The 15,419-nt window shown below is 45.7% G+C and overlaps 1 protein-coding gene across 1 annotated transcript in view; it reads right to left on the bottom strand.

Moving 5' to 3' along the window:
- Nucleotides 1–5,574, bottom strand: part of LOC140410276 (beta-1,3-galactosyl-O-glycosyl-glycoprotein beta-1,6-N-acetylglucosaminyltransferase 3-like) — a 39,307-nt gene extending 33,733 nt beyond the window's left edge. The window contains exon 1 of the mRNA XM_072498238.1: nt 5,119–5,574. The gene's annotated coding sequence lies outside the window, so the exon portion shown is untranslated. The remainder of the gene's footprint in view (nt 1–5,118) is intronic.
- Between the last annotated feature and the right edge of the window lie 9,845 nt (nt 5,575–15,419).

Genomic DNA, 15,419 nt, shown 5'->3' with positions numbered 1-15,419 from the left:
GAGGTTTGTCTTTCGAAATGTTCAGTTATCGCCTCCTTAATGAATGATTCCAACACTTCCCCACTACAGAGGTCAAGCTAACCGGTCTATAGTTTCCTACGTTTTGCCTCTCTCCCTTTTTGAATAGCGGTATCGGATTAGTGCGCTTCCAATACACCGGGACCCTTCCAGAATCTAGGAAATTCAGACAAATCATAACCAATGCATCCACTATCACCGCTGCCACCTCCCTTAATACCCCCAGGGTGCAGATAATCAGTTCCAGTAGTTCTATCTGCCTTTAATCCCATTAGTTTATTCAGTACTGTTTCCCGAGTGATGGGTATTACACAAAAATCCTCTGCATTAACTGAGGTTTGGGGAACATGTTTATTATCCTCTACTGTGAAGACAGAGGCAAAATATTTATTTGGTACCTCCGCCATCTCCGTGTTCCCATTATCCCCTGACCAGTACCATCCTCTAAAGTGCCAACATTTACATTAGCGATTCTTTTCTTCATATACTTATAAAAGCTTTTGGCATCAGTGTTTATGTTCTCTGCTAGTTTCTTTTCATCTTAGCTCTTTGATTTTATTTTTGGTAGCCTTTTTCTGAACCTTGAAACATTCCCAATTCTCCAGCTGATCACTAGTCTTTGCAGTATTGTATGCCCAGGATGTTCCCTTTATGTCTTCCTTGTCTTCCTTGTTTAGCCATGGAACGTTTTTCTCCCTTTTAAAATTCCTCTTCCTCTCAGGAGTATATTTTAATTGAGAGGTATTTAATGTCTCCCTGAACATCCGCCATTGTTGCTCAATTGTCCCACCCACAATTTAATTCTGCGCAGTCTATTGTGACCAACTCTTTTCTCAGGTCTGCTTAAGTAGCTCTGCCCAGCGCTAACACAGTCATATGGTACTGTCTTCTTGCGCGCAATCTGAATTTGAAATTCTAACATTCGGTGATCGCTCCTTCCGTGATGATCCGTAACAACAAATCTATTTATCAACCATTCTTCGTTACATTATACTGAATCTAAAATACCATACTCCCTGATTGGTGCCATAATATATTGCTCTAAGAAACAATTCCTCATACACCCTATGAAAACTCCCTCGAGGCTACCCTTACCAATTTGATTAAACCAGTCAATATGCATGCTCAAATCACCAACGATTACCGTTGTGCCTTTCTCACAAGCCCTCGTTATGTATTGGTTGATATTATGCCTCACTTTGGAAGTATTGCCCGGGGTGCTTTAAATTAATCCTATCAAGGTGTTTTTTCTATCTTGTTCTTTTATTTCAACCCAGATCGGTTCAACATTTTAGCCCTTAGTGTCAATATCATTTAATACAGCTGTGGCGTCATCATTAACCAATAAAGCAACTGCACCTTCTGTTCCATCCAGTCTATCCTTTTGGAATGCTGAGTACCCTTGGACATTCAACTCCCAGTCCTGGTCCCCCTACAACCATGTTTAAGTAATCCTCATCAAATCATACCCATTTGTCTCTATTTTTGCGGTCTGCGCATTGACCTAATTACAACTACTGGGTGAATTTAGGTACAAGGTCATTAAATATACCCTATTGACTTGCCTTTGCCTTGTAGGATTTTTTCTGCAGTATTCGTTTTACGTATTCTGGCTTCTTTTATTAATCTCTGATAACACTTAGTCTCAGCCCCAACTTTCCTTCCCACAGCTACATTACATTTTGATTTTTACGTTTCCTTGCTCCTCCGTAGTCATTAGACTGGCCATGCCTGTTCATCCAATTAACTTCTCCCTTCTGTTCCCATGCTGACCTGATGCCTTGGTTCGCATTAACCATTATACTTATTTTAGTTTCACCCTTCTCTTCGCTTCCCCCAATATTTGCCATTTTAATGTCCTTGTGAACATCCTAGTTATCCTTTTCACGAGAACACTGGTCAAAGATTGAGTCAGGTGGAGACCGTACCAATGGTATAGTACCCTGCTGTTCCAATGCTGGTGCCAGTGCCCCGTGAAGAGAAACCCCTCTTTCCCCCGCCACTCCCTAATTTTCTAATCCCTATGCCAATTTACACATGGCTCGAGTAGTAATTCAGTGATTATAACGCTTGAGGATCGGTTCTTTCATTTTGTTCCTCGTTCCTTATAATCTCAAACCATGTCCTCTTTCCTAGTCTTGACCATTTTGTTTGTCCGAACGTGGACCACAACAACCGAATCCTCTCCCTTCCATTCCTTTCAACCTGGGTAGAGCTGCCCCTCACCCTGGCACCGGGCAGGCAACACACAATGCAGGACTCTGGGTCCTGCTTCCAAAAGATGCTATCAATTGCTCTAATTAGAGAATCCCCTACCACATGTCTTTTTGCTGCCACCGCTTGAATGGGCTCCTGTACCATGGTGCTGAGGTCATCTAGTTCATCCCCCTTATTATCATTTTCCTCACCCACATAAGGAGCAAGTACATCGTACCTTTTGGATAAGGTCAAGAACTGAGGCTCTTCCATTTCTGAATTCAGGATCCCCAATCTGCTTCACCCCCAGTCACACCATGCTGTCCCCGACCACCGCCCGAATTTGAGGTACTTAATGTACGGTGTGTGAATGCCTCCTGAAACTAATCGGCCAGGTAACTCTACCCCTCCCGGATGTGGTGCAGTTTCTGAAGCTCAGACTGCAGCTCATCAATACTGATCTGAACTTCCTCGAGCAACAAACACTTGCTGCAGATGTGGTCACTGCATCACGCGATGGGATCTGCTAGATACCACATCCTGTTGCTGCACACATTGCCACCTCTACTTATTTAATTAATTCATTCATTTTGCAGTGCATTTTTCAATTTGGCACCGATTTCCAACAGCCAACTAGGTCACAGATTTCCTGTGACGTCGGTTTTTCAGTTTTTTGAGCTTCAGTGGAATCGCCCGCACTCACCACTCCGTGCTCCGCCCTCCGAGACTGCTCCCTGCAGACACGTCCACGTATCCCCGAGGTAAATTACTTTCTATACTCACCGCCCGATGCTCCGCCCTCTGAGCACTGTTCCCTGGAGACTAGTCGGCGCATCCCGGCGGTAAGTTATTTTATGCAATCACCGCTCTGATGGACCGCCCTCCGAGACTGATCCCTGGAAACTATTGCAATGCGTGCATTAGTTTAAGTATTAGCCATCGCCTATTCACCTTCATGTATTTTAATTCATTTCCCCTATCAACCGCGGCCACCTCACTCCTCATACCATCGCACTTTCCTTTGCTAAGAGTTTCAGGACACTAGACTCAGTTTGGACGACTTCACTTTCAATCCTAATTGACGTCTACCACCTTCATGCGCTTTAATTATTTTTCACAATCTCACTCCCGCAGCCATCTCACTCCTCATACCATCGTAGTGTCTTTCGTTTCCTTTCAGGACATTTATTCCAGATTGGAGAAATTCACTTTAGATCCTTATCAATACTTCCATTTCATGTTCCGTAAAGGACCTCACACAACACATTATTAAAAATAATTCTAATTACTCAACACAAAATCTATGATACTATATTCCCTCGTTGATTCCTCCACACACCATAAAATAATCTCTGACGCACTTCCAGAATTACTATTGCTAGTTTGATTTGCCCAATCAAATGTAGATTATAACGAGTCATAATTACTGTAGCACATTCATTACATGCATTTCTCTCTTCCTGTTCATCCCATCCTCCGCCTTGCCACTTCTGTTTTGAGGCCCATGGATACATTTCGCTCAGTTTTTCTGTTCCTTGTTTCTTCTTTGCTCCACCTAGTTAAATTCTATATCTGACTTTCTGGGCAAGCATCCTCTCTCATTATTGACCTGAGTTAATTGTTAACTAACAACATCACCCATCACATTTTACTTTTTGTATATCCTTTCCAAAATGCGAATACCCTTGACTTTCCAGTTCCCGACTTGGTCACTCTGCAAGTTATATCTCTGTAATCACAATCATATCGTACATTTTGCGTCTTCTTGTGCTCTGAGTTAATGGGCCTTAATGCGAAAGCAATGTGCAATTTGATACCGTTTCTTTACAATTTACATTTTAATGCCTTTATACATTTTTTGTACTCTGACCCTATTTTCTGCTTTGCTTTGTTTACTTCGTCTGCAACCTTTGTTTTCTACATTTCTTCCTTTCAGTTTATATCTGCGTTTCCGTTTTTTGTGTCTTCGAACTCGGAATCCTATTCGCTGCCACTCTAGTTGATATAGTACCAGCAATTTCCCTGCAATGATATTCCTCTCGGTCTTGCTGGGTTACAAGCAGTCCAGCTTGTACAGGTCCAGTATTTCACAGAATTTCTCCAGGTGACTCGGAATACATTGCTCCTACAACATCTCTCCAGCCATGTATTCATCTGGTCTGCTCTTCTATTCCCGATCTCACTAACACGGGACACGGGGAGCAATGCTGAGAATGATACCGTTGAAGTCCTGCTTCCGAGTTTATTTCATTTCTCCCCAAATTCTGCTTGCATGACATCATACCTCTCTTTAATACTGTGATAGTTTCGATATGGACTACCACCCTTCATTGTTCAGGATATCATGCAGTCGCTCAGTGACATCTTCAACCCTATCAGCAGCGAGGCGACATACCATCCTGGAGTCACTTCTAAGGCCGCAGAAACGTCTATTTGTTCCCTTAGAATCCCCTATAATTATGGCTCTCCCTTTCCTTTGTGTCTCTCCAAAGCCCCCCCACCCCCATACTGGTGAGCCACTCCTGGTGTCTCAGACCTCGCCCTTATTACAGTCCCCTGACAAACCACCTCCTCCAACATCATACAAAACGGAAAGCATGTTAGAGACAGAGAAGTCCTGAACGATCAGCCTAGTTTTATGTTTTTTCTGGCAGTCACACATTCCCTTTTATACTCCTCACTTACTAGCTCACTGTACTACTTTCGGATGATCGAGTAGCGAGAGCTGGAGACACTTCCTGAACACGTGTTCTCCCTGGGCTCTGGAAATGACTCTGACTTTCCCATCGCACATGAGGACATTCCACGTGGCTGGGCAGCTCTCCTGTTAAATATCTTTTAATTACGTTCTTTATTTTCATTTCATATAGTTTGGAGAATATAAAGGACAATATAAATACTTACCGGACTTACGTACCGATGGCGTCCCACTTGCCCTGTCGCCAGGTCGCGATCTCTTCTCGGGTTTGATTCCTTTCGCTCTTTAAGGATCCACAAGCATCCACTCTACTTCCACAATTCTTCATCTCACATGCTGATCCTCTCGCAGGACATATCCTCGCTCCACCACTAAGTTTCCTTGAACAATTTGGCTCCACAACAGTTATCTCTTGTGCTGCGATCTGCCAGATTGTTAGCCTGGCAACAGAGGAAATCGTTGTTCACCAGTAACTGAAAGCGGAAGTCACGGAATCAACATCACGTGTGCTGAGTTCAGTTTCCAGTAACATTAACCCTCAACACCGCTGATTTTTAAAAATTTAACAATGCAACTTCGAGTCTAGTAATGGGTGTTTTTCACCGCGGCATGACAGTATGGGTTGATTGGATGTGATGTCGGTGCCAGCAGAACAGGACAATAAGCAGCAATGCATCTGTAAACATACATCAATAAAATTGTACAATGTTAGAAATAGGAGTTGCAATCTGAAGCAATCTAACTGTCGTAACCTTCCGAAGCTTGTTACTGGAACCGATAGTCGGTCCAATTGCCAGTAAAATACTTAATCAAATGAAAAAAATGTGATCGCCATGTTCCTTGAATTTCTGAATAAAGAAATATAAATAAACATAATTATTAAAATCCAGTTACCGTTTAAACGGTTGGAAAGTACCGTTTTTTTAAGTTTCCTGCGGAAATCAACTCCCCACAATGTACAGCTGCTTGTGTTGAGCGAGCATAGAAATGGATATCGAATGGCTATAGAACGCACCGGAACAAACACTTATCTAAGTTAAATAGGAATTGCCCTGTGCCCAGGCCTGGAGCTGGATTAGGTAAACGAGCACCTGTGCCCTGACAACAAAATAAATATTCACTTTTAATCACGTTCACAATGTAAATTGGAACGATAAAACTTGGCTCATAATTTTAGCACTGATTCTCATTTAATTGATAATTATTGAATCCAAATGTAACTATTAAATCGAGAATCAGTGGGAAATACATTTGGCGAATGGAACGCGGTGTCCAGCGTTGTTCCAAGTGGCTCAGTGTCGTGTCCTTTGGTGTTTATTGCATATGTTAATGACTTGAACATAAATGTGAGACATCATTGGAAAATTTGCAGGCGACATAAAAACTGCCCGTGGTGTTGCTGGTGAAGAGAATCGCTGTGGATTCCAAAATTATATGAACAGTTTGGTTCGTGGGCGGAAAAACTGAAACTGAAATACAACCGGGCAAGTGTGCGGCAATACATTTGGGAAGGCAGAAAACGTAGGGAAATACGGAAAATTTAAAGTGTTAGAGGAAATGGGATACCTTGGAGTGCATGGCCCCATGTCCTGGAAGTTGGCATGACAGGAGGATAAGGTGGTAAAGGAAGCACATGTGTTATGGGTCCGGGTTTACAGAACCCCAAAGTGTTTCATGGAGTTCAACCGACCCACAACTTTTAATAGATTGTGGTGTGGGAAGCACACGGCGTACTCTCCAGGTGTGATACAGCAGAAATGGTTTTTAAATCAATGTTTATTCTATAAACTCAAGTTAATCTTTTAAAACAAACATTGAATATCTTAACACCCATTACTTCAAAGATAACCCCAAAAGACTACAACACTAAATAATCCTCCAAACTGTTCCTTTAAATATCTTAAATACTTCAAACCTTCAAAAATAGGAGCACATTAGGTTACATTCAATATATTTATAGTCTTTGAATTGCAGAAATCAACCGACCAGCTCTGTGTTTCTTCCTGCAGCTCACAGCAAAACACACAGACACTCCCAGCTGCATTCTCAAACTGAAACTCAAAAAGCAGAAGTGAGCTGAGCTCCCCCCACCCTCTTACATCACTTCAGTAATATGATCAGCTCCATTTCTTAAAGGTACATTGCTTAAACATCCATTTCTTAAAGGTACTCTCACATGACACATGGAATGTTATTTTTTTATTGGGCGAGGCTTAGAGTACAAAAGCAGGGATGCAATGTTGGAGCAGCACAGAACGCTGCTTATGCCACTGCTGGATTTTGTATACCGTTCTCGTCATCAAAGTCCAGTGAGGAGATAATTGCTCTGGAGAGAATAAACAGATTTACAACAATATTGCCAATGCTTGAAAGTTGCGGCAAAGAGGGGAGAATGGATTGGCTATGCTATCGTCCTTAGAACAGAGGAGGCTAAGACGTAACCTAATTGTGATTTATATATTAAGAGGTGCCTTCATATGGTACTCCGAAAGACATGTTATCCCTAGCGGAGAGATCAATTACATGAGAGCTTAAACTTAATGAGGATTAGATGGGACATGCGGACAACGTTGTTCAACCAGAGGTTGGTGAGTGTCTGGATTTCTCTGCCTAGATTGGTGGTGGAGGAATAAACCCTACACTCATTTCAGAGATACCTGGATCTGCACCTGAGCTGTTGTAATCAGCAAGGCTACGGAGCAGGTGATGGAAAATTGGCGGCTTGCTTGATCGTATTATTTGTCTGGCGCAGACACAAAGTGTTGGAGTCCTCTTCCTGAGTCGTATCTTTTCTATGGTACTGCGGTTCTATAGCAGCTGGAGGTTGAGACCCATCAGCTCGTTTCTTCTGATATGGAACAGAAATGCTGGGAAAGCGCAGCAAGTCTAGTAGCATGTGCGGATAGAAAGGCAGAATTGATGTTCTGAATCCGTGAGATTCTAATTCAGACCCCACTTCACTGTTTGAATATAAAACATATATTCATTCGGCAACAGTAGCGAGTTCTTCTGTTCTGGAGCAGAGATCATGCCCTCATATAATTCACATATCTGTAACTGGATCAGCCCACTAGATGTCACCCGAGATCAGTTTTCTACATTCATTTTCTATTCAATTAGCAACTGTATGTTCACCTGCGAAGTACTGGGACAAACTGGGTTATAATCATATCGGAATAGAATTATAAAGAAAACTCGGGAAATAAACGGTTTTTTAATTGTTTCATGTTTCTCAATGTGAGTCATGCTACTCATAGAATGCTTTCGGCGTTATGATTGAAATGCTAATTTTATGAAGTTATACCCAACATGGCGGCATTTCACTCTTCTGCGATTATGTGCTCAAGTATATATCGCAGTCCCTTCCCTGTCGCATGGTCGAACAACACTGTGAAAGAGGGGAACAGGAAAACGGCATTTACGTGGAAAACCAGGAAGGCAGGCCACTGCGGGAGATAGCGTTAAAACATTCCACATTTATGAGTACCAGGCTGCAGAGCTAACAGCTACAGCTTATGTAGTCAGCCAACCGGACCACTTCCCTACACCAGCAGACATATATTCGGTGAGCATGTATTTCCACAGTAGTGCAATAGCCTTCCCGGCACGATGGGAAACAAAGGGATTCGTCTCTGCAGAAGGGAATCCTCTGCTGTTGGCACCATTACATGATGCATTTCCCAAACCACCGAAGGCTGGGAATATTGCATCATTAAAGTCAAGGCCCCTCACCGCCCTGTCACACCTGGGAGCATAAGGATGGATGAACTAGTCAAACAAGGTCTCCATGAATACGAATTTCGGCATCCACCATTATGGAACGCATTGAAACTGTGATTAGTCAGACAAAGGTCGAAGACCTTAAACAGACCCAAAGCAACGACCAGGGCCTGAAACAAATTCATGAAGGATCATCTCGACCTGCTTTGAGAAATAGCAGGATACACTCACCATACAAGTTGGGCTAATCCTTAAAGGTGGCCTATATGTGGCGAGGGACCAGAAACAATTATTTTCCAACACTATGATATCCAGGGCCACCAAGGGGCAGGAATCACCAAGAGGTGAGCAATCAAGGCTTCTGCTGGTGGCAAAGTCTAGAGCAGGATGTACGACATTATGTTAATAATTGCACAATCTGCGCACAGAACAATGCAGATATACGTGCTCACAAGGCACACATGCCCTGTGGAAGGCCCCTGGACTAATAATTAGATTGACTACATCGGCCACCTACCGCCCAGTGCGGGAGGTTACAAATACATCTTGGTCATTGTAGACAGTTTCAGTGAGTGGGTGAAAGCATTCCCAACCGGTACTAACACGACCAAGGTGACGGCTGACATGCTAGTGCAGCAAATGGATGTGATAGTTGGAGGTGAATCATTTCAGCTTCAGGACATCATGGCAGAAGTTACTCAAGGTCGTGTTTAAGGTTAAAATATGATCATCTGCTTTATCAATGATATTCCACGCATCATACGGTCATACGGTGGGGATGTTTGCTGCTGATGGCACAATGCGACTCTACAGATACTAAAGCAGTCCATGTTCCAATTCAGCATTAGCTGGTCAATGTGAAATTGAAATCACTTATTGTCAAGTATGCTTCAAATGAAGTTACTGTGAAAAGCCCCTAGTCGCCACGTTACGGCGCCTGTTCGGGGAGGCTGGTACGGGAATTGAACCGTGCTGCTGGCCTGCCTTGGTCTGCTTTCAAAGCCAGCGATTTCGCCATGTGCTAGACCAGCCCCTCGGCTGGAGTTCACAAGTGTTAAGTAACATTCGTCCAAAAACGTGAACTTCAATGACCATCTCGAACAAAATAGGATCTAGCTATCACCCTTGACGTTCAATGTTTTTTCCACCCATCGCCGAATCCCCCACTGTCAATAACCTGGGGATTCAAATTGAGTAGACTCTGAACTGGACGAGCCATATAAATACGGCGGCGAACAGGGCACGTCAGAAGCTAGGAATCCTGTGTTGAGTAATTCACCTCTGAACTTCCTGAGGCCTGTCCACCATCTACAAGGTACATGGCAGGAGTGTGATGCAATACTCTCCACTTGCCTGCATTTGTGCAGCTCAAACAGCACTCAAAAAGGTCGAACATATTTAGGAGAAAGCAGCAAGCTTGATTGTTCCCCCTTCCTCAAATAATAATTCCCCCCACTACCGACAAACAGTGGCAGCCGTGTGTACCGTCTCCAAATTCAGTGCAGGAAGTCACCAAGTTTCATTTAGCAGCACTTTCCAAACCCACGGCCACCACAATCTCGCAGGCAAGAGCACTAGATACGTGAGAACATCACTAGCTGCAGGTTCCCCTCCAAGTCATACGTCATCCTGACTTGGATATATATCGCCGTTCCTTCACTGTCGATGGGTCAAAATCCTGGAACTCCCTCCCTAAATGCTCTGTGGGCGGGCCTAAACCTCATGGACCGCAATAAAGTGCTGGTCTAGCTCACGCCGCCCAAATGCCGCTAAATGAATAAGTGAATTTGAAAAAACATTTCACATCCTTACGACTCCAACCAATGGAACGTTGTTGTCACAAGTACGCTTCAAATGAAATTACTGTGAAAAGCCCCTAGTCGCCACGTTACGACTATTCCCAATAATAAAACCCAACATGTCAGGGTTCCTTGATGATCTGACTCACTTTCTGGCTCCCGAGATCTGGCAAATAGTCTATGAAGCACAAGTCTGTCATATTTTCGAACATTTTCCACATGCCCGGATGTGTGCAACCCCAACAACAGTAATGAATCTGCACATCATCCAGGACAAAACAGGCGTTTGCTTGGCACCCCATGCACCACCTTCAACACCCATGACTCCACTAAAGACGCAAAGTGGCAGCAGTGTGTCATGTACAACATGCACCACAGCATCTCAGCAAAGCTTCATTGGCAGAAACGTCCACACCCGGGCTCTCGACACCTGAGATGGAGACCGGCACCAGACAGATGAAAACACCACCACCTCCACCTAACCCTCCAAGACACATACCATCCCGAATTCACTCAATATCGCGGTTCCTGTACAGTCTCTGGGTGTCATTCCTGCAATTCTCTTTCTAAGAGCACCGCAGGTGTTACTACAGCATGTGGATCACAGCGACTCACCACCTTTTGCAAGGGAAAAAAAGACAATGACAGTCAATGCTGGCCTCGTCAGCGAGGGTCACATCCCATAAAATCCCATTAACACGACCTGCAATTTCCTTCAAGTCCAGTTTGATTTGCAACTATAATGCAGTATCTTCACTTTATTGTTCCTATCTCCACGAGTCTTTGTCTCTCGCCGTGGCATATTCCCTCTCTTCCCCGGTCTCTCTCTATCTCTCCGCAGTCTGTCTCTCGCCCATCAGCCCCACGCTTGCTCTGCCCCAATTGCTCTCTATCTAGCCTTTCTGCCCCCCGTCGCCCTCTTCCGCTGTCTCTCCCACCTTCGATCCGTTTCTCCCAACTCCCTCCTTGACTCTTTCTCCATAGTTTTGTAGTCTGTTACTTGCCAATACCATTCTCTCTCCCTTTCTCCTCCTTTTCCCTCTTGTCACACTGTCAGTCTCTCTCTCTATTCTTTCTTCCAGCAGTCTCTCCCTCTCTCCTCCCAGTCTTTCTCTGCCACCAGTCTGTCACTTTCCTTGGCCTCGTCTCTCTTTCCCCCCCCTCCCGCCGTCTTCTCGCTCCTATTCGCCCGTTCTAACCCTCTCTCTGTCTCTCCGGCGTTGTCTTCCAGTCTCTGGGCCTCTCAAAGGAAAGGCCCAACGCCCGCAATGGAGGTTAGATAGGCTGTTAGCGGAGGAGGAGGAGGTGTGCGAGCAGTTGAGGGAGGCCATTCGCGGATTTTATAAAGATAAATGACACAGGTGAGGTTTCGGCTGGGGTTGTGTGGGAGGCACTGCAAGCGGTTATTAGGGGCGAACTCATCTCTATTGATAGAAGGAGAAGGCTGAGCGGGTGGAGTTAGACAGGCTGGCAGGCTAAACTTTACAGGTGGACAGAAGGTGTGCAGAGTCTCCGGATGGCGGGCGTCTGAAGGAGCGTCAGAGACTGCAGCTGGAATTTGAGCTCCAGTCCACAGGTGAGGCGGAGTGACAAGTTAGGAGGGCGGTCTATGAATATGGGAAAAACCCAGCCGGATTATGGCACATCAGCTGAGGAAACAGGAGACAGCAAGAGAGATTGGGAATGTAAGAGGTGGAGCTTTGGATGCTGGGCTTTGGATGCAGTGGGGGCGAATGATGTGATTCCGGAATATTATAGTGGACTGTATAAACCCAACGGGGCTGGTGCAGGTTAAAGACGGATTGGGGGCAATGCAATCGCATAAGGCCCCGGGACCTGACGGATACCCGGTTGAGTTTCATAAAAGATTTTCCGGACTGTTGGGGCCGCTTCTGGTAAAGACTTTTAATGAGTGCACGGAGCTGGGAGTGCTCCACTCAACATTATCGCAAGCATCGATTTCCCTTATTTTGAAGTGGGATCAGGATCCGCAGAGTTGTGGGTCGGACAGGTCAATCTCCCTGTTAAATGTGGATGCGAAATTGCTGGCAAAGATCTTGGCCATGCGCATAGAGGATTGTGTTCCGGGGGTAATATGGGAGGACCAGACGGGAATTGTGAAGGGGCGACACCTGACGTCCAACATTAGGCGGCACCTACGTTATGCCTGTGGAGGGGTGTGAAGTCGAGGTGGTGGTGGCCATGGACGCAGAAAAGGCCTTTGATCGGGTGGAGTGGAAGTACCTGTGAGATGTCCTGGGAAATTTTGTGCTCGGGCAGGGATTTGTTGATTGGGTCCGGTTGCTGTATCAGGCACTGGTGGTGAATGTAAAGGCCAACCGTGTTCGATCAGGGTATTTTAGCCTGTGCAAGGGGATAAGACAGGGGTGTGGGCCTCTCACCACTACTGTTTGCCCTGGCCATAGAGCCTTTGGCATCGAGGGCATCGAACATTTGGCGGTGGATAGTGAGAGGGGGTGGTGGAAAAAAAGGTCTCGCTTTATGCGGATGATTTACTCCTTTATACAACGATCCCTTTGGGGGGTGGGGGGGGGGGGATTACAGGAGGAATTTGGCCGGTTCTTTGGTTACAAATTGAATATGGGCAAGAGTGAGGTTTTTGCGATCCAGGCAAGGGAGCAGGAGAGGGGACTGAGGGAGATACCGTTCAAAGTGGTGGCAGGGTGTTTTAGGTACCTGGGGATTCAAGCGCCAAAGGACTGGGGTCAGCTTCATAAACTAAATTTGGGCAGGATGATTGAGCAAATGAAAGGGTACTTTCTTAGTTGGGACGAGCTCCCGCTGTCAATGGTGGGGATGGTGCAGACTGTAAAGATGACAGTCCTCCCGAGATTGCAGTTTATGTTTCAGTGTGTCTCAATCTTCATCACCAAGAAATTTTTTAGGGAGATGAACGCGGCGATCTCGGGTTTTATATGGGCTGGGAAAGTCCCGAGGTGAAGAAGGTCCTTCTTGAGCGGGGGCGCAGTGAGAAGGGCTTGGCCTTTCCGAACTTTATTAACTATTACTGGGCAGCCAGTACTTCGACGATTAGGAAATGGGTAGCGTGGGAGGGGTCGGGGTCGGAGCTAGTGGAGGAGCCATCTTGCAAGGGCACGAGTCTGCACCTCTGCCGTTATCGCTGGCTCGTTACTCCACAAGTCCAGTGATAGTAGCAGCCCTGAGAGTTCGGGGCAATGGAGGCAACTCATGAGACTGGAGGGGGCGTCGGTATGGTCACCGATCTGTTATAATCCCAAGTTTACTCCGGGGGATGGACGAGGCCTTTAGGGGGTGACAGGGGCAGGAATTGAGCGATTTGGGGATATCTTTATCGAGCGGGGTTTCCTGCGCCTGGAGGACTTAGAGTAGGGGTTTTGGTTACTGGGTGGGAACGGATTCCGGTACCTGCATGGACGGGATTTTGTCTGGAGTCAAGTTCCAAGCTTCCCTCGCCTCCCTCTAAGGAGACTACAGGATAAGGTGATGTCTAAAACAGGGGTTGGGGAGGAGAGAGTCTCGGAAATATATAAGGAACTGATGGAGTGGGAAGGGGTCCCAATCGGGGAGGTGAAGAGGAAGTGGGAGGAAGAGTTGCTGGGGGGGGGGGGGGGGGGGGCAGTTGGAAGTTCGACTATGGGGAAAGGCCCTGCAGAGAGTCAATGCATCCTCGTCGTGTGCAAGACTCAGTTTGATCCAGTTCAAGGTTGTCCACAGGGCTCATATGACTGTGGCCCAGATGAGTAGGTTGATTGAGGAGGTGCAGGACAGATGTGGGCGGTGCGGGGGAAGTCCGGTGAATCATGTACATGGTGTTTTGGGCTTGTGCGAAGCTGAGAGGATTTTGGCAGGGATTCTCAGATGTCATGTCAGAGGTCTTGGAAAGGAGGGTGACTCCGAGTCCAGAGGTAGGAATATTTGGAGTGTCGGAAGATCCGGGATCCCAGAGAGGGAGATTTACCGACGTTTTGACCTTTGATTTCCTGGTGGCCGTGAGACGGATTTTACTTGGATGGATGGACTCGGAGCCTCCAAAGCAGTAGCGTTCGTGACATGGCAGGGTTTATTAGGCTAGAAAAGATTAAGTTCGTCTTAAGGGGTTCATTACAGGGGTTGGCTCTGAGGTTGCAGATATTCATCGACTTCTTTGAGGAAAACTGACCGTCAGCAGGGGGAGGGGGGATGCGGGGGCGAGTCGGAGGGGAGGCATGGAAGTTAAGAATAAGGGCAGGGAGTCTAATATATGGGTAGCTAGGAATTAGGGCGAGGGAAGTTGGTTATGTTATTGTGGGTTTTTTGCATGTGCTGGACCGCTCTGTTGTGCAGAATGTTAAAATGTTGAAATTATAAATGCCTCAATAAAATATTTTCTGAAAAAAGATAATATAGACCAAATGATGAGTGTTGTTGCATTTCACTGACCAATTGTAATGCAGTCGTGCTTTCCAATGCTTCAATGAGGAAATAAAGAGAGACCTAAGTATTGGAGGCAGAAAATCACGGGGAGATAGTTAAAGAGACTGGAAGAAAAAGACTATTCGGGGAGAGGGAGACACGGAGAGACTTAAAAAGGGAGTTTAGGAACTAGCGAACAAGGGCTGAGAAAAAACGACACCGGCAGAGAATGACTTTGAGAGAGAGAGCGTCAGTGAAGATAGAAAGGAACTGATGGGACGAAAAAGACATAAAAGCAGACGCTGCGACAATGGATGAACGGACATCGTGCGACAATTGCCAGGCCGGAATGTTCTCTTCCAGTAGGGGAACACTTCAGCAGTCAAGGGCATTCAACCTCCGATCTTCGGCTAAGCATTCTCTAAGACGACCTTCAGGATGCACGACAATAGAGAATCGCCGAACAGAAACTTATAGCCAAGTTCTGCACACATGAGTACGGCCTCAACCGATACCTTGGATTCATGTTGCATTACATTCACCCCCCACCATCTGGCCTGGGATTGCGAAATCTTACCAACTGTCCTGGCTTG

The sequence above is a fragment of the Scyliorhinus torazame genome, chromosome 4 (genome assembly GCF_047496885.1).
Source record: "Scyliorhinus torazame isolate Kashiwa2021f chromosome 4, sScyTor2.1, whole genome shotgun sequence".
Lineage (NCBI taxonomy): Eukaryota > Metazoa > Chordata > Chondrichthyes > Carcharhiniformes > Scyliorhinidae > Scyliorhinus > Scyliorhinus torazame.
The sequence above is the reverse complement of the archived record's forward strand: the minus strand, read 5'-3'. Positions and strand labels throughout refer to the sequence as shown.